This window comes from Prunus avium, chromosome 1 (genome assembly GCF_965620075.1).
Source record: "Prunus avium chromosome 1, drPruAviu1.hap1.1, whole genome shotgun sequence".
In the NCBI taxonomy this organism is placed as follows: Eukaryota; Viridiplantae; Streptophyta; class Magnoliopsida; order Rosales; family Rosaceae; genus Prunus; species Prunus avium.
Window position 1 is genome coordinate 10,135,258 of NC_142284.1, and position 20,128 is coordinate 10,155,385.

Below are 20,128 nucleotides of genomic sequence, written 5' to 3' on the forward strand. Positions count from 1 at the left end.
TAGTTGTTCACGTGTGCAAATTGGATATTAATGTGCAAACACAAACATACTTTAATTTCAACTACATTTCAATAAAAATCCAAGTACATACACTAGCAGATACAAACAAACCTTATAGACTCAAAAGCCAATAACATTGTTGTTCACATACACAAACAGACCTTACACACTCAAAAGCCAAGAACATAGTTTTTCATATACATTAACAGACCTTACACACTCACCTTACACACTCAAAAGCCAAGAACATAGTTTTTCATATACATTAACAGACCTTACACACTCAAAAGCCAAGTACATCAAAGCATTTTCATTACATTAATTCCAATTTTAGATTTTTCCCCACCCTATTTTTCCATTTCCAAAACCCATAAACAAACACACATAACATTACACTTAAACATATCCCAACCAAAAACTGAAGCTTTTTCTTTCTAGCTTTTTGTGACTTCACTTCCTCTTCCATGCTTCTCATGTTTCGCAAGAGCCCAGGAATGATTTGCTTTGAATGTTCACACATTTTTGAGTCCACCCACTCTAACAAATCACACCCACCACTTTTGTGCATGATTGTTCATATTAGAAAATAAACAACTAAAAGTAACAAAAATTTCATCAAACTCACCCATGCTAGTTCAGAACTTTTGATAGAAGGTTTCCCGGTTGCATTGGTTAGTAGATCCCCATTAGTAGGAGGTGTTGATTCATCCTACCTTTCTCCAGATGCTGGCTGGTTTGGGTCTAGGCAGAGAAAGACAAATTTACAGTTCTGTGTCCAAAATTCCTATACCCTAATTGCAAAAGCACAGAAAATCCTTAAATTTATTCTAAATTTTCTTGACTCAACCCGTTTGACCATCGTGGTGTGAATTTTCTGAAATTAGGGTATAGGAATTTTGGAACTACTCGCAAAGCTAACTAAACTTTCCACCATCCATACAACTGCAAGTTGTGAATTCAGAGATTCTTATTGTTATTAGGGACCTACAGTAGTAACTTCAATGAGGAATATATATTGGACAAGGAATCCATGGATCTATCTTTTTGTGAGAACCTATAAAAAAATATATATAATAATTATTTATTAATATGAATTTTCTTATTTAAATATTTATTGTGAAGATTTATATGTTATTAAATCTTGAGTCTAGTATGAGATTATCCTTTTAGTTGAAAGATGACACCATTCTTGTTATCCATGTGTAGAGACTTAGAATTTGTTTTAATCAAACCATCATCCTCCCATTCTTCCCCCTTTCCCTCTTACTTTCTCTTCAAAAAATATTATTTTTATCCTAAATTGGGATGAGTTGTTCATCTATTGGAGGTGAGTCATCTAGTCTAAAGTTGGTGAGTCACCTAGCCTAAGATTGTTTCTTATTCTCTTCCTCCCCATTCATTGTATCATTCCTCTCTTCTAACTCGATGACTCACATTATTCCCTTCCTCTTATCTTATCTTTTGGTGGTGGTGTTGTGATATCATTGGCCAAAGGGGATGAGTCACATTATTCCCTTAATTTTATATCTTATCTTTTGGTGGTGGTTTAAAATATTGTTTATATAAATATTATTTGGGTGCATGCATAACCTCTTCTATAAATATCATGCTTCCTTACTTCAATCCTTCATTCCAATCCTTTATTATAGATTTCTACCATGAAGTAGTGAGAGAGAGAGAGAGAGAGAGAGAGAGAGAGAGAGAGAGAGAAGGAAGAAAAAGAAACAAGATGAAGAGCATGTGTGTTTGTCTTGCAATATTTCATACTTATCTTGGTGAGTGGGTTATGTAATGTGTTCTAAAAGTTCTTATTTTGTGATAAATCATGGATTTATTCTATTTACAAGTCTCTCTCTATTTTCAAGTCAAGCATGTCTAATTTGTGCAATATTATATATTATTTGGAGTTTTTGTGAAGTATGTGTTATTCATGGAACATGAGAACTTCAGTGATAGGGTATCTGAAGGATAAATGTGTACCAGACGGGGACATATGGCAGTGAGGCCAATAGGGGTCATGTACTGGGTACAATTTGTGCAGGATAACCAAGATTTGAAGGAATGATGTGATATGATTTGGATTGTGTATATTTATATTATATTTTCTAGAGTGTGTAAAATGACATTGCTTGACTGGCATATTACATAATCTACTCACTGAGCGGTGGTTTGCTCATCCCCTCACCTACTTTGTTTTCCAGATCAATTAGTGGGCAAGGCAAAGCCGAAACCAGAGAAGTTGGACTAGTTTAGAGTGTTAAACTTTTATTTATATCTTGTAACCTTGTAAGATTATTAATTTTAAAAAATATATATATAATGGTAATGTATTTTAATCAATTTTTCAGTCCTTTTATTTATTCCTTTCAATTCACGCACCCTGATTCGGGAGTATTCTTTATTTTCGAATCGGGTTATGACACTTTTCCTAAACCATATTTGAGGGATCTAGCAACTGAAGCTCCATGTTTATAAATATATATATCGAATTGAAATTTTAATATAGATTTGCTTAAACTCAACTTATTTAAAATTATATATATCGAATTGTAATTTTTTTTTTTTTGAGCTTCTTGATTCCTCCAACTACGTGAAGATCACCTATCGTGTTGGTAGAATTTTGGTAGTATCGAACAAGCTTGATCTAAAGATGCAAATTTGTAGAGATAAACTCCTCACGACTCAAGGAAACTCTAGCATAATCAATCCCTGACAGTCCCACTCTGATTCCAATTGTTGAGAAAATTAGAGTACACAACTCTAATATAGAATGGTTGGAGACAAAACAAGTAAACAAATTACTTGTATTAGACTCACAAAATATTACAACAAGACAACTCTCAAAGGAGAGACCAACTCTTACAAGCACTCTTTCTCACTTTCTAGCGACAAACTCTAGAATACTCACACTCCTCACAAGGACTACTTAGCTTTATAGCTTATTGGTCACCCTTATTCTTGACTTCTCACTTCTACTTCTATTCTTTCATAAAATATAGGATATCTAACTTTTCTAGACTATACTAACCGACATGCAACTCTAGAATTGTGTAGATATTTTCTATTTAACATTGGGTTAGGCTCACATTCAGATTCCCCCTCAATACTAGCTCACATTCTTTGCACCACATTAAGTTGACAATTTTTTTTGAAATTGCCGGTACTCAAACCTTTTGTGAACAAATCTATAACTTGATCATCTATATTGATATGTCTCATCTGAATCTCTTCTTGCAAAACTTTTTCTTTGATAAAATAATAGTGTATCTCCACATGCTTAGTTCTTGTGTGAAGAACTAGATTTTCCGCCAAACGAACTCTCGATTGATTGTCACAGTATAACGCCACTAAATAATTTGCCAATTGATGTAGATCATTCATCAGTTGTGTCAACCACGTAATCTCTTGAGTTGTCATTGATGTTGCCCTTTACTCTGCTTCTGTGGTTGACAAAGATACTGTCGGCTGTTTCTTGCTCCACTAAGAAATTGTTCCTGAACCAAGCTTAAACACGTACCCGGTAGTTGATTGACAAGTGTCATGATCTGCAGCATAGTCAGCATCGTAATAACCAACTTTCTTGCAATCTTCACTTTTCTTGTACAAGAGACCATAGTCAATTGTGCTCTTCACATACCTCAGTATTCGATGAATTGCGTCCAAATGAAACTTCTTTGGATTTTGTATGTATCGACTCATCACAACAACTGCATATGAAATGTTAGGTCGAGTAAATGTCAAGTAGATTAGACTACCCACCAATTATAAATACATCGTTGCATCTTCCAAGTCGTTGCCTTCATATGTGCACATCTTGACATTAGGTTCCATCGGCGTTAAGATTGGCTTGCATTCAAGCATTCCAAACTTTTGTAACAAATATTTTGCATATTTCGGTGTAACAGAAACATTCCTTCTTATGTGCGATCGACCTCTAGCCCAAGAAAGTGTTTGAGTTGTCCCGGTTCTTTCATATGAAAACAAACTGACAAATTCTCCTTCGTTTGGTGAATTTCTTCCTCGTCATCACCAATGATGATTAGATTATCCACGTATAAGATGGAATTTGCAAGTGCCTCTGAATAACCACTTCGAGAGAGAAATTCAGCAATCTTATTGTACCATGCTCTTGGCTCTTACTTCAATCCGTAAAGTGCATTTTTCAGCTTGTACACATACTCAATATAAACTTTGTTCTCAAAGCCCATTGGTTGAATCATGTAGATTTCTCGATCCAACTCCCCATACATAAATGCATTCTTCACATCCATCTGGTACAAGTTCTTATCTTTGTTTGCCGCAAGTGCAAGTAGGACTTGTACGGTCATAAGCTTTGCTACTAGACTAAAATCTTTCATCATAATTTAGTCCGTATTATTGAGGGAAACCTCGAGCCACCAAACGAGCGTTGTACCTCTCGACCAATCCATTAGGACGACGCTTTATCTTGTACACCCATATTTGGCACCAAATCCCAAGTCTGATTTTGCTCTAGTGCATTGATCTATTCTCTCATAGTTGTAACCCATTCAAACTATGTGATGCTTCTTTAAATGTCTCAGGTTCAACTGCTTCTTCTGCTGTGGTTGCGTTGGCGTATTTAGGATTTGGCTTTCATATTCTCATTGACCTTCTGAGTTGTGATTGTGGAGTTAATACTCCCATTTCACCAGGTCTAACTTCTTCTAATGGTTGTTGATGTACACCAGTTTGCCAAGGATTCTGAGTTACTCCTTGCACATCATCATCACCACAATCTTCATGCTCACCAAGATGATGCTTCATCAAACACCACATCTAGTGATGTGTAACACCTTCCATTCGTAGGATCACGATATTTCCACCATTTTCTTTAGCTATCGTATCCCACAAAGATACATCTAACTGCCTTTTTGTCAAACTTGCTACGTAAATTACTTCGAAGAAATAAGTAGCAGACGCAACTAAATACTCGAAAGTAACTAAATACAGGTTTCATATCCCATAGGGTGAAACAAATTTTAACCTTTGTTGAGGAAGTTTGTTGATCACATGGGCTGCAATTCTCATAACTTCAGCTCGAAACCTTCCAGGCACATTCTTGGCATGCAGCATGCTTCGATATATCTCTACAAGATGCCGGTTCTTTCTCTTTGCTACACCATTCTGTTATGGTGTATTGCACATGTTAACTAATCAGGTATTTGAGATTCTAGTGGATACAGGCAGAACTCATTTAAGGTATATTCTCCTCGATTATCTATGCATAGACAGATAATCTTTTTCCCACTTCTCCTTCAACTGTCTCTCTAAACTCTTTAAACTTTGAAAATGTGTCGGATTTTTCTTTCACTCACGTATACCTGGAGAAGTCATCAATGAATGCCACCATGTATCTCATCCTACTAATCGGCGGTTGCTTGACGGATCCAAACACATCAGATTGAGTTAACTTTAATGATTCTTTTACTTTGAAATTCGAATCTTCGTATGGTAGTTGATGTGCTTTATCATATTGGCATCCTGCACAGACCGTATTTGTTCTCACATCAAGCTGAGGAAGGCCCTTAATCATTGATTTCTTCATCATCATACTTAACTTGTGATAACTATCATGACCTAATCTCATGTGCCATAAATCTGTTGTCTCGTTCTTTCTTGTCTGGTCCACATATGCAAACTTTGCGGACATTAAGTAGACTAACTCCAGTTGTCGTCCCTCCATTGTTGGCATCCCTAAGATCTTAAGGTCTCGATACACCTTCACATCTCTTAGACCGAACAAGACATAGTGTGGCCTAATGATGTGAGTTACGACACTGAAAGCAAATTCTTCTTCATGCCTAGAACATGGTAGACGTCTTGAAGCGCCACCTAGTTAGGATTGTATCAGGGTACGACTATTGTCTCACTGATGTGGGTTATTAGTAACCTTGAGTTGTTGGCTGTCACCACCACACAATTGCACTTGTACTCAGTAAGGTTTTTGAACTTCTCTTTATCACCTGTCATGTGGTTTGAGTTGCCTGAGTTGACGATCCGGTTATTCTTGTAGTCCATCAATTCAAGTGTTGTCATAGTGAGAGCTACCTCATCTTCCTCTATAGCGAGAGATGCTTCCACGTCCTAATCGTCTTCACTTTTCTCCTTTAAGTTGGAAGTAGCAGTATTAGACTCAGCGATTCTTTTGTTGGACTAATAATCTTTTGCCATGTGGCCCTTCTTTCCACAATTGTAGCATTTACTTTTGAATATTTATTATTCTTGAATTGACCACAGTTGCCGTGAAACTTTGAAACTCCCCCTGGCCGAGAACTTCCTTCTCCTTGATGACCTTTCTCCTTATCACCTTCTCTTTTAGATCCACCACCGATGCGCTACTTGAAGTTTCCTTTACTTATGTTGGTGTAGAACGCTTCCTCCTCACCTTTGACGAGACCCCTCCCATTTGCTTAGCCATAGCTTCTTGATCGATAAGAAAATTTTCAAACTCAACAAGTGATGGTTGAGTCGGCCATCTTTGTATAGCGGCAATGAAGCCTCAGTATTTAAGTCTTAGATCATGAATAATTATTCTTTTTGTAACATCCCGACCCAAAAATAAGACTATTCACTAATGAATTAAATTAAAAAATGGAATTTCCAATTTTGCCCTTGAAGTGGGGGCAAAAAGGTCAATTTTTATCCGGAGAGAGTTTGGAGCAACGGGTGATACTTTTAGGAAGGTTGTATTGAGCTGAGTCCGTAGACACGCGGTAGGCTCGATTCGGACTTGAAACGAAGAAGATACGATCGAAAAATCATTAAGGGCCTAATTGAAAATTTTCAGAAATTAATTTGGATAAAATCATAATTTCATTTTTCATTTTCTATTTCTCTCTCTCTCTCTCCCTCTCTCGCGTGCGACACCCCCCTCCCCGACTTTTGCTTCAGCCGCCACTTCCAGCAGCCACGGTCGCCGCCACGCTGCACCACCGGCCGCGAGACCAGTCAAGATCGAACCGCCACCTCATCCTCTCTCTTCCCCGGCCAGCACAGCTCCTGGAACTGTTGAGACTCGCCGGAAAACGCAGAAAACTCGCCGAAAAATCGCGACACTTCACGGCCTTCGATCTCCGCCGTCTGGCCACCGTTTCCGATGAGTGAGGTATGGTTTCTCATCTACTCTTCGTGCTCTAACTGGCTGTTGGGTAGGTTTTGGCTGATTTCTAAGTTTAGCAACTCAATTTTGAACCCTAGAATCTGCCGGTTTTCAATTTGAATTTCCGGTCACTTTCGGCCACTTTTTGGCCATTACCCAAGAACAAAAGTGACTCTAAATTAGGGGTTTTTACCTAGGGTAGGAGTTTGGAGCCAAGATTCTAAGTTTTTCCGGTCACCTGAACAGTGATCAAGCCACCCACGCGCGGCAGCGCGTGGGGCGGCGCGTGGGCAGTCTGGCAGAGGTCACATTTTATCCTAAAATGATCCTTGTGTTGTCACGAGCGCGTAGGAGTTTACGGATCTCAATTTGGATATCGTTTGGGCCTCGAACGAATTTGACATATTCTGTGATTTTCGGGTTTGATGTGTTTGGACCGTTGGATCAAACCCAATTTCACGTATGTTGTTCCTGGTATTCCTAGGATTGTATAGGAATTCGCAGATCGTGAATCGGAGCCCCGGATGTTCCGGTTCATCAACTTAAAGTTTTGACCGTCCGGTTGACCGAGTGTCTTCCGAGACTTTTCCAGCGCTTGAAACCTTTAGTTGGACCTTAGGGACGTCTCGTTCCTCGTGTTTAAGGGAAACCCGGGAAATTAGGATTTTAATTTAAAGTCTTCTTTTGAAGCATTGGATTTTAATATCATGCTCGTATTCTGAAATAAGTAATCCGACACCTCCTTCACAGCAAGCAGGACCCTCTCAGGGTCACGCAGCTTGGGACTACTTGTGAGTGGACTTTGTTTTCAAATAAATTGCATGAATTTTATGATGAAATTTCTATGCATAAGAATTTAAGGGTTTATGGAAATTTACTTTATACTTATTATTCGAAGCTAATATTTTTATAAAGTATGGGTGTTATGTTTGGGTTTTAGACATATTCAAGTATCTTGAATTATATATGCAAACTATTTGGGAAAGTACTTTATGTTGAGTTTATGTGGGGGTACTTGGGATTGGTTGTAAGGCATGGAAAGATGCAAGAGTAGAAAGTCAATTTGGAGTGCTATAAGCACTACCCTGTGTACCTCCCCTGATTTGGATTGTGGATATGGAATTGTGAGATACTTGGAAATGTCGGAACCCGGGGCATACCTTAACGGAGTGTCGCTGTAGACCCTTAATTGGGTAGTCTGCGCGCATAGGACTGTTTACAGGCGTACGGGTCTTGATTCTTCGTCCGTACGTGCTGGCTGAGAGTTAGTCCCCCAGTTGGACGGCTCGTCCCTAGCCCCATAGTCCGTTTGAGGGCTGATAATTGTGAGCTAGTCACCAATCCCCTATTGGATTGTTTCCCCGGTACAATTAGGTGTGTCATATTTACACATATATATATATATATATATATATATATATATATATATATATATATATATATATATATAGAATATCTCTTATATTATATAGCTATTCATTTGTTCTTGTTTCTGAGTGAGGATACTTCCCCTGCTCTTCGTGCCAGTGGGCACGTGTTTCGAGAGTTTGATTTGAGATTTATAAGGAAAGGTTTGGATGGGTTGATTTGTAAGTTTCACTGGATTTCGTATTTAGCTCGGGTTTGAGCAAACTATATATATATATATATGAATATGATGGTTTTTAATACATTGGTTTTATGCATGATTTTCTAACGGTGGGGTTATATTATTTTGATTTAATTGGAACTAAACTTTGTTTTGTCCACTCACAATTTTCTGTTTTGCGCCCCACAGCCAGTAGTTGACTGGAACGAGCAGCCGAGCTGTGTCGTGTGCTCCCGAATCGCGAGCTTCAGTACACTGAGCCTTCGTAGAGTTCTATACTCTGTAAAATCGTAAAACTTCATTTTTGCTGGTTTGTTGAATTCTGTTAGACTTGCTCTGTTATCGCCCTGTTAGGATGTGATTTCTGAGGCCGGAGGCCATGGTTTGTAACACTATACCTTGTGTAATGCATGCTGGTTGTTGGGTTGTAAATATCTGTGTTTTTGACAGGTTGAAATTGTTGGGATATGTCTTGTTTACAGGGGAGACTCTGCCAAAATTTTTGGTAGAAGTCTCGGTTCTTAGTAAGTGGGCCCGACATCTGTAGGATGTCGGATATTAGACGGGATCTGTCCCGATTTCCGAGGAAATTTGGGGCGGGTCCTGTCACTTTTTATCCTAGATTCCACAATAGCAGCAGTAAGATCTAATTCAAAAATTGTACGGCATATTGACTTTACCTTGTGGAAGTACTGAGCAATCGTCATGTCACGTTGCGCAACTGATAACAACTCGTTCTCAAGAAGCTGCAATCTTGTGTCATTCTTCCTTGAAAAGAGTGTTGTAAAGGTGTATCATGCTTCTTTCGGTGTTTTGGCTTTTCTTATATGCTCCAATATTTCTTCTACAATTGTTGTCATTAGGGCAAACGTGGCTTTACCTGTTTTGATCTTCCACTTACGAAAAGTCTCACTGTTGTCTTCTGGCGACTATGTAACTTTGTTACTCCCAACAACATCCCAAAGATCTTAACCTTGTAAATAAGACTCCATACATGTCGCCCACGTGTTGTAATTTTTGTTGTTGAGCTTCTTGATTCCTCTAACTACGTGAAGATCAACTATCGTGTTGGTAGAATTTCGGCAGTACCGAACAAGTTTGATCTAAATATACAAACTTGTAGAGATAAACTCCTCACGACTCAAGGAAGCTCTAGCAGAATCAGTCTCTAATTGTCCCGCTCTGATACCAATTATTGAGAATTAAAATTAGAGTACAGAACTCTAATATAGAATGGTTGGAGACAAAACAAGTAAACAAATTACTTGTATTAGACTCACAAAATACTACAATAAGACAACTCTCAAAGAAGAAACCAACTCTTACAAGCACTCTTTCTAACTTTCTAGAGACAAACTCTAACACTCACACTCCTCACAAGAACTACTTAGCTCTATAGCTTATTGGTCACTCTTCTTCTTGACTTCTCACTTCTACTTCTCTTCTTTCTTATTTTTACTACAATAATATAGGATATCTAACTTTGCTAGACTATACTAACCGACATGCAACTTTAGAATTGTGTAGATATTTTCTCTTTAACATTGGGCTGGGCATGGGTTGTTTATCTTCCTTGGGCTGTTGAATTATTGGCTTGGTGTTGATACTTTAACATCCTCCTCCCTTGATGGAAAGAAAGAAAACAAAAGCAACTTAAGAAACAAGCCCCTGATTTCTTTGTTAAACGTGAACCGACCCATTATTGATTAGGATTGAGAATCGATGCGCACTAATAAATTGAGTGAGGAATATTGCACATGGATGATGGATGTCTCTCTCTTCTTTTGAAAAAAGCAAAAATATCCTTCATTATCCTTAGTGAATTTTGTTCTGGATTAGTTGTGTTGAATTATTCCAGCTTACGTATGCAATTGAGCATCAAACCTAGCTAGCTAAAAAGAAAAAAGAAAGGCCACTACGAGAGTAGTGTAGTATATTATTCCAAGAAGATAAATTTATTTTGACCCAGAAAAAAAAAAAAAAGAAGAAGATAAATGTATACTATACATGCGAAGAATCTTATGATCAATAATATAGAATATATTCTGTATTATGATAAGGGTGGCCATCATAAAATATCCTCTGCATTTGCGCATGCCACCAACTATTAAAGGAGACCATGATACAAAAAGTTGATCATCAAAGCAAACACAGATCAAACCTAAAAACTAGTCAGTGAGACAATGACGAGTCAAGATGAAACCAACTCAAGGCAAGGGTATGCTGGAAATCCCCCCAACCGCAAAGTTATTAAAATTAAAGGGGTTGATATGAGCGACAACAGCGGCAACACGATGGGATTTACCAACTTCGCCAACACTCGTAATGGGGCCGACTCGGGCAGTTGTGAAATCGAAGCTGAGAATATTAGCATGAAGGGAAACAAAGGCAACCTCAAAGGATTTACCGACTTCGCCAACACCGGTGATGTGGGCAAAACGGGCAGGCAAGTACTCATGACATCGGGGAGAAGAAGAAGGGTGCTAAATTAAAGAATGTACGCCAGGGAAGTAATGGCAATCTCTCGTCGCATGCATGCATGCGATTGAAGAAGGCCATAATCATATGTGTGTACTAAAATATCTACACTAAAATAAGAACTGATGCAGGCTCCTTCTTTGACCTGGCCTCCTTTTTATGTGTTATTAATATTATTCTAATAAATTAATGGGAGCTTGACATTAATGAAGAGTCTATAGCTAAATGAAGAGTCTATATATGGCTCTACAACAGCAACAGACTTACGTAATTTATTCTGGAAATATCTCTCTTTTGAAAAAGCTAAAAGCAGCCCCATTATCATTAAGTGAATTTATTCTCGATTAGTTTTGTTCAATTCATCATCTTAATTAAAATGATTCCAACTTACGTAACACAGCTGAGACTATCTCCAATAATGTTAGGGTTAAACTTAAATTTTAACTCTCTAAAATACAACTATTCATGTATTATCCGGATTTAAACACTTCTGTCCTCCAACCCTACGGACTCTAAGAGTCTAGCGCTTTAAGAAATTGTTTAATAATGGTTAACCTTTGTTGTTAATTTTTCTTGACAATGATTTTTGTTTTCATGATTTGATTTTCTAAATATTTTGACCTAAAAAAAATCAAAGTGTAAAGCATAATATAATTTCACTTAAAACGAAAAGCAATTAACAAAGTGAGAAATGAAAAATATTTGTTTTAGGAGTTGGATAAAAAAAATTCCCGTTGAAATTGCCTATTTCTAATAACAACCGTTGATCTATTAGTTGTTGGGTTTTAATGAAAAAACTTGTCTCCTTAAGATTGAGGAGGAGCTCCTCCTTACAACCAATGTGATTTTGACACGTGTCAAATTATTTTAATATTCTTTTTTATTTTTTGTTGAAACTTTGTCAATATTTATGGAATTTTACAAGTATCAAAAACCCATTAATTTTAAGGAGCAACTCCTCAATTTTAATGAGCCAAGTCATGCTAAAAAAAAATTCAAAACAAAGGCAACTTGAATTTGAATCGGTATTGCAATGGCCATTTCCCAGGATGCAACATGGGTCCCTTTTTTGAGTCCAATTTTCATGACACTTAGGCCTTGTTTTGGTGGGCTGGACTGGATGGGATATTTCCAATTAAAATGGACATGGATCCTAACCATTGTTTGGTGGACTTAAATGTATCTCAGGCTGGATATGGACCTTCAGATCCATGTCCTAAATAACTAGGGTTATGAAACCCAACCCCATATGTGGGTTTACAATGAAACCTCAGTCGCTGTCTCTCTCCTTCCCATCCATCTCGTTGCCTTCTTCTGTATTCTCCTCTTTTATATTCTCTCTCTCTCTCTCTCTCTCTCTCTCTCTCTCTCTCTCCCCACCACCTTTGACCCATCGCCTCCGCGGTATGCTCTCTCCTGTGCGAGGCATCACCGGAGCAATCTAAAGATTGAAGAAATCTCAGTCGTCTATCATGTTGACTAACCTGGTTCCTATGATTAAATCCACTTCGAAAACAAAATCAAACAAAGCCCAATAGCTACAGGAATCAAAGAAAACAGAGACAAAGAAGGAAAACAACTAGCAATAGATTTTTTTTTTTTTTCTTTTCTATTTTTCTAAACTTGATATGAGTTTGATTTATTATTTTTTTCTGTTCTCTTAAATCTTGATATGAGTTTGATTTTTTCTGATTTTTTATTTATAAAATCTTGATATGAGTTTGATTTTGGGTTTGATTATTGATGTTATGAGTTCTCTTCTTGATTTGTTTAGGATTTTGCGTATGGTTCTAGGGCTTTTCTTCAATCTGAGGCAAAAAAATTGTATTTTGAATTGTTAATAAAAAATAAAATAAAAATCTGATTTATTAAAAAAAGAAGAAGTTAATTCGAGTATGTTGTTTGGTGCAAAAATGAACAGGATTGGACTCGAAGCCTAGCCAGTCCAAGCCAAACCAATCCAATGCTTCGAAGCCCATCCTAACCAGTCCAAGCCAGCCCACCAAACGGGGCCTTTACTTCTAACATAATGCTGCTAATTTTTTTTAATAAAAATAAAACAAAAACAAAGCTAATTATTAAGTTAAAAACAAAAACCAACAGCCTACAGGCCCATCCACCCACACAACCTCAACCAACTCCCCCACCCATCCAACCTGGTCAGCCACCCCATCCCGCCAGCAACAACCCCTATCCTCCTTGCCACTGGAAACACCTCATTATCTCAATATCCTTTTCTCTCTCTTTTTTCCAACTTTACCATTTTCTTCCCCAAACTCAAAACCCCAACAACATAGTCAATCTCATATGTTAAAGCCTCAAACAAGAATGACATTAAAGGGCTTCAAATTGTACTATGTTTTGTGCAATGAACCATATTGTGTTGTGGCCTCAACAGCCTGTTAATGTATGAATTTTGATTAATTCTTTTGGCTTCCCTTGACAATTTTGTAATATGATTTTTATTGTATTTATCAAGCTCAAAGTTTAGATTAAGAATAGCATCTCTAGGTGTTCTTAACTATCATCTATTCTATGGAGGTTCAAGCAAATTGACAAAGGTAAATCATGCATTGCATATCATGCATTAAACTGTTTTCATAAATGATGACTAGTCATCCTTGCTCTATAGGATTTCCAGCTGGTTAACCAACTGTTTTGTCCTATTCTCTTTTCTCTCTCTGTTGCCATGTGTCATTCTGACCTAAGGGATTCTTTTGTTTGTAAAGGCTAGTGTGAATTCCTCTTTTGGCAGGGGTCTCTTTTGGGCGGAAGTTTTGGAAAGATTGGTTTGACATCTTTCTCTTCTTCTTCCTCAAGAGAGAACCGTATACTTCATCTATGAGTTGTTCCAATTGATTTCATTTTGAAAAACTGCATTTGAAACACGAATTTTCATCTAGCTACTTAAATCATTCTCTCATTTATATTTAGGTCAGATTCAAGATTGATTTCTTCAAGAGTATGGTTTCTTGAATAAATTGGTCATTCTCCTTTGAATCCAAATTTTGGTTTCGGTCTGAGTTGGAACTTGCAAGCTAGTGCCATGGGATGAACGAGCCGGAGAAGGAGCTGCCATTGCCATGAAGAACTGAGCTTCAAGTTTTGCTAAGTTGAAGAAGAAGATTGCACGAAGGAGGTATAGCTCATCTTCCTAAATAGATCTAGGTGTTTCTTGAACTTGGTTGTGTTTCCTTTGTAAGAATCTTTTTCTACTTAGTGGATTGCCTGGTCGGTTGATGACTCCCAGTTTTTCCTAATGGTGGGTTTATGGGTAAACAAATTCTGTTTTGCATATCTGTAAATTTTTCTGGGTTTGTGTTCTTGGTGGTTGACTAGTCATCTTTATCTGCTGTTTGCTGTTTACTTGATAATGATGATTTCACACACTTTCACCATAGTTGTTGCTAGCACAGGGGATGCCTATATTGACGGGTCCTTCTGAGTGCTTAGGTTGTCACTAGTAATCTTCTAGGGTTGCAGGTACTTTGTGGCATGCTCTGTGTGTTCTCTTGATTGTGGTTGTTCATGACTAGCAGTTGACTAGTCATATGTGTATATGGTCAAGATCTAAAGTGTGTGTAGATTGTTGTGTTGTTGTGTTTTGTTTGTGTCGTTAAATTTACCCCTCGTCACCTAAGTACCAATTTCACAACCCCTTCATCTTCACTGCATCTCAAGTCAAGAAAACAAGGAACACACATATTCTTAGTATTCTTCACCTTCAAACCTCTGATGCAACCAAGCCTATGTAATTATAAGAGAGATCTTGAGATCCATATTTGGATCTACTATATCTCACATTTGGTGCTGCCCTGTTGTTCACATAGTTGTGTTGAATTATTCCAGCTTACGTATGCAATTGAGCATCAAACCTAGCTAGCTAAAAAGAAAAAAGAAAGGCCACTACGAGAGTAGTGTAGTATATTATTCCAAGAAGATAAATATATTTTGACCACAAAAAAAAGAAGAAGATAAATGTATACTATATATGCGAAGAATCTTATGATCAATAATATAGAATATATTCTGCATTATGATCAGGGTGGCCATCATAAAATATCCTCTGCATTTGCGCATGCCGCCACCTACTAAAGGAGACCATGATACTATAAGTTGATCATCAAAGCAAACACAGATCAAACCTAAAAACTAGTCAGTGAGACAATGACGAGTCAAGATGAATCCAACTCAAGGCAAGGGTATGCTGGAAATCCCCCAAACCGCAAATTTATTAAAATTAAAGGGGCTGATAATAGCGGCATCACGATGGAATTTGCCAACTTCGCCAACACTCGTAATAGGGGCGACTCGGGCAGTTGTGAAATCGAAGCTGAGAATATTAACATGAAGGGAAACAAAGGCAAGCTCAAAGGATTTACCGACTTTACCGACTTCGCCAACACCGGTGATGTGGGCAAAACGGGCAGGCAAATACTCATGAAAGACGGGCAACTACTCATGACATCAGGGGGAGGCAGGCAAATACTCATGACATCAGAGGGATTACTCATGACATCAGGGAGAAGAAGAAGGGTACTAAATTAAAGAATGTACGCCAGGGAAGTAATGGCAATCTCTCGTCGAATGCATGCATGCAATTGAAGAAGGCCAAAATCATATGTGTGTATTAAAATATCTACACTAAAATAAGAACTGATGCACATGCAGGCTCCTTCTTTGGCCTGGCCTCCTTTTTATGTGTTAATAATATTATTCTAATAAATTAATGGGAGCTTGACATAAATGAAGAGTCTATGGCTATGAATGAATAGTCTATGGCTCTACAACAGTAACAGACTTACGTAATTTATTCTGGAAATATCTCTCTTTTGAAAAAGCTAAAAGCAACCCCATTACTTTTGTTCAATTCATCATCTTAATTAAAATGATTCCAACTTACGTAACACAACTGAGACTATCTCCAATAATATTAGGGTTAAACTTAAATTTTAACTCTCTAAAATACAACTATTCATGGTGTTGCCATGTTCCCCCACCACCCCCACCCCCACCCCTTTTTTTTGTTTTGTTTTTTTTTTTTCCCTCTAGTGTTGTTAGGTTAAGGACAGAGAAAAAGATATCATATTCATGAGTTTGATGTTGCTTGATAAAAAGGGAGGACAAAGAGGAGGGTTGTTGCTGGCGACGGCTAGGAGAGAGGGGTTGCTGCCGGCGAGGTGGGGTGGCTGACCAGGTTATGGGTAGGTTGGCTGTCCAAATTGGGTGGCGGGCCGGTGGGTGGGTGGGGTTGTGGTGGTGGCTGTTGTTTTTTTCACTTTTTAATAATTACCTTTGATTTTGTTTTATGTTTATTAAAAGAGTTAACATTGTTATGTTAGAAGTTAAGTGTAGGGACATGTGTCAATAAATTAGAAGGGTAATAGGGAGGCACATGAAAAAGGGTGACAGGAAAATTGAACTTCCCTTCTTTAAAGCAAAAGTTGCTGACAAAGTCTGGCCCACACCGTTCTTTCCTTCACTTGGGGGGCATCAGGTGTAGGGTTTGAGCTCCACCACATTTATGCTTGAACTGCTCTCTGCTTAAGGGCGGACGCACAAAGGGACAAAAAGGGTCTTCATGACGGCCGTAAAGTTGGCTCTGGAGGTGCTTAGGTGACCCCAAGGCGCACACCACAAGGCGTTCGACAAAAAGCTTGAAGGGTTTAGGAAACTAGCGTACCCCGAAGTTGTTCGAGTTCCACATACCAGGTAACTATGTGAAGGACCTTGCGAATCAATACGGATGTAAAGACTCTTACTCAGTGTTAGTCCAACCAATTTACATCAATCTCATTTCTATCTTTTTTCATTTTAAAAAAATTTCAGAACTTTTACACTATGATCCCTTGATGTAACAATCCTGAATCCGGCATTGTCTCTGCTCTTACGGAAAGGCTATAATGAGGGGGTTGTGAGGTGAGGGAGTCAATCCCATTATCCAACAAGAGTGAGAAAATATTGGAGTAACCCTTTAAAATGAATGAATGGTGGGATTGAACCCCTTGTTCAATCCCCTCACCAAAATCCCCCTCATTATAGAAGCTTCCCTAGTCCTATAGTCCACCCATAAAATTTTATGGGTGTGAAATTTTAGAAGGTTCTGCTGTGAAATTTATAACCTAACCTATACATGTTTGTCTGTTGAAGATATTTATTGATATGATTTATTACAGGTTATGATGTGGTTCCTTAAGTTTGGTGAGAAATCTTTGCAGACTTTGAGTTCAACTGGCTATCAGAACATGGCATTCATAGCCTACAATGGGTATGTCATTTGGACATAATTAGTTATAGTTTTGCATATATATTATTAGTTCAAGGAAGTAAAACAATGTTTTATTTGGGTATGCAGGCTTGGTCATCCTGGATCAGTTATCCTCGACTTCATCGTCAATGAGGTTAGCTTACAACTCTCGTCTTACTACAATTGTTTTCTATGGTAATATAAACCCATCAGATTTAATTTGGCTAGCTTCATTTTTAAGTTTCTAGTATATCAGCAAAGTTTATCTTCAATATTATCTTACTACAATTGTTTTCTATGGTTCAAGTTTCCAGGTTTTTCTTTTGGCTGACTTTATCTTCAATATTATCTTTTAGTTGCTCTCTCTCTCTCTCTGTGTCTCACTCATGAATTTTTCTTTTAGTTTAATGGGTCTCTCTTTCTATTTGTTAAGATGATGATCCAGTCTTATTAGTTTGTCTTGTTGATGTTTTGTTTTTTCCTTTTTGTTTCTCCTTGTTGCTTGTTTAGCTGAAATATGTGTGTGGTAGACAATCGAGAGGGTTTTTCGAGCAGTAGGTTCATTGTATTTGGTTGTGTTTGTAGGAATGGGCTCATAAGCATTACACAGCAAAAGCATCAAGAGGGGCCATCTCAATAATGGAGAAACTTCCTACAAATTCAGGATGCGGAATACATTTATCAATTTATTTTTAGATTTTGTTTTTGAGAGATACGTGTGTTGTGAATTTGTTGGAGGAATGTTGATACATATATAGTTTTTTTTATAAATGATATATGATGTCCATTTTGTTATTTTTTACTTTTTTTTAGGTATCAAAATTTTATCTTTAGTAGATTATATGATGTGATTTTATAGTTTTAATAAAGAACAAAGTAAATGAATCTAATTAGTCAGCAATTGTTCTATAGACATTTAGTGACCAACCAGTTTGGTCAGCAATATGGGCACGTGACCTTGTTTTAGTGACTAAAATGCATGTTTTGGTGACCAAATTGTCGCCCTTTAATGACCAAAGTTGTGGTCACTGAGAGTGATTTTATTAGTGACCACACACATGAAGTCACTAATTCTTTGGGTTGTAGTGGCCAATAATTATGGCCACTAAATAGAATTTGTGACGAGCTTCTAGTGACCACCCAGTGACCACCAATATTTGGACACTAATTGTGTTCAATGACCAAAATTGGTACTTTTTGTGACCAGCTTGCTTGCCACTAATAAACGTTTTTCTTGTAGTGAAAGCAGTGCCAAATTATCCATTCCTATACATGGTTGGAGAAGGTTTTAGGACAAATATTCCAAAATTTGGGTTTGGTCCCCCAGCTACTGATGGGACTTTATTTATATATTGTGTCAATTAGGTCTTTCAACCATCAAGAAAAAACCTAATCCCAACACAAGTAGGAATAGTAATCCAAACCCAATAATAAGAACCCACCACATCATCTCTCCCATTAATATATCATGGACCAATGGGTAGCACATAATAACATATGCCCATATAGTGATGAGGGAGTTGGAAAGCTTCTCCCATTGGGGCTAACCATGAACATATTAATTGTGCATAAGAAAAATAATTAAGTCAAAAGTTCTTAAAATAAGTAAATGAAAGGTCTTTTAAATAATAGTTTCAAAGTAATTATGTCCAAAAACAAAAACTCCAAGCATTTTGTTGGTTTTGGCTAAGTATCATGCTTCTCTTTATATTTGAAGTTATATATTGCAGTACTTTTTAAATGTTAAAGATCTATCTTTTTAATTCTTAATTGTTATTTTTCACACTTATAATTTTAAATCTCTATTTATGATTACCTCAAAGATTAGTTGTAAAAATGGACCATCTTAGACTGTAAATTGACTTGACACAAAGCTCGACTATTTTCAGGTCGTTTGGGATTGGTTTGTAAAAGAAACAAACAAAACCAAGCTTGAACTTGATAAATTTCGAATCCTATACACCATGTATATATGCATGATGCAAGGCATTCATTGTGATAATGCAATCATCTATGTTGAAAATGGAATCATTTAAAAAAAGTTGGAAGTGTGATGTTACCTGAATTAATAGAGCGAATACTTTATACTTTGAATAAATTTAGTGGAATAGACACACATTTTCAATCACTCTAGCATCCTTGAGAGAACACTTGCCTTGTCAATTTCAGGTTGTAGTGAAGACAGGCAGAGAGAGTATCTATCGTTTGAAAATTCTAAAAGCAACCCTATTATCCTTAGTGAATTTATTCTGGATTAGTTTCGTCGAATTCATTATGTTAATTATAATTATTAAAATCTGTATTAATATCCTCTGCTCCCAAATGCGCATGTCAACAACTATAAAAGGAAACCATGAGGCAATAAGTTGATCATCAAAGCAAACAAGACACAGATCCCAGGTCGCAACGAAAAACTAATCAGTGAGAGCCAGAGAATGTCGAGTCAAGGTCAAGCCAACCGCAGCGTTATTAGAATTAAAGGGACAATTGATATGAGCGGCAACGAAGGCAACTCGACGGGATTTTCCAACTTCAACAACAGCTATGATGGGGGCCAAGCGGGCGGCACTGACATCGAAGCCGACAGTATTAACATGAAGGGGAACAAGGGCAACATGGACGGATTTACCAACTTCGGCAACAGCGGTGATGGGCGCGTCCAGCGCAGGCAAACCGTGAAAAGAAGGTTCTGATC

The 20,128-nt window shown here is 37.5% G+C and overlaps 2 long non-coding RNA genes and 1 pseudogene across 2 annotated transcripts; 2 read left to right on the forward strand and 1 right to left on the reverse strand.

Annotated features, from left to right (window-relative positions):
* Nucleotides 1-3,480: 3,480 nt before the first annotated feature.
* LOC148297269 (uncharacterized) lies at nt 3,481-10,215 on the reverse strand (annotated as a pseudogene).
* Nucleotides 10,216-13,966: 3,751 nt separating this feature from the next.
* LOC148297270 (uncharacterized) lies at nt 13,967-15,933 on the forward strand. Its single transcript, XR_015836129.1, has 2 exons — nt 13,967-14,325; nt 15,231-15,933. It is a non-coding gene; the product is annotated as an uncharacterized LOC148297270 (long non-coding RNA).
* Nucleotides 15,934-16,467: 534 nt separating this feature from the next.
* On the forward strand, nt 16,468-18,367 carry LOC148297271 (uncharacterized). Its single transcript, XR_015836127.1, has 4 exons — nt 16,468-16,898; nt 17,363-17,454; nt 17,542-17,587; nt 18,019-18,367. It is a non-coding gene; the product is annotated as an uncharacterized LOC148297271 (long non-coding RNA).
* The last annotated feature ends 1,761 nt before the right edge of the window (nt 18,368-20,128 follow it).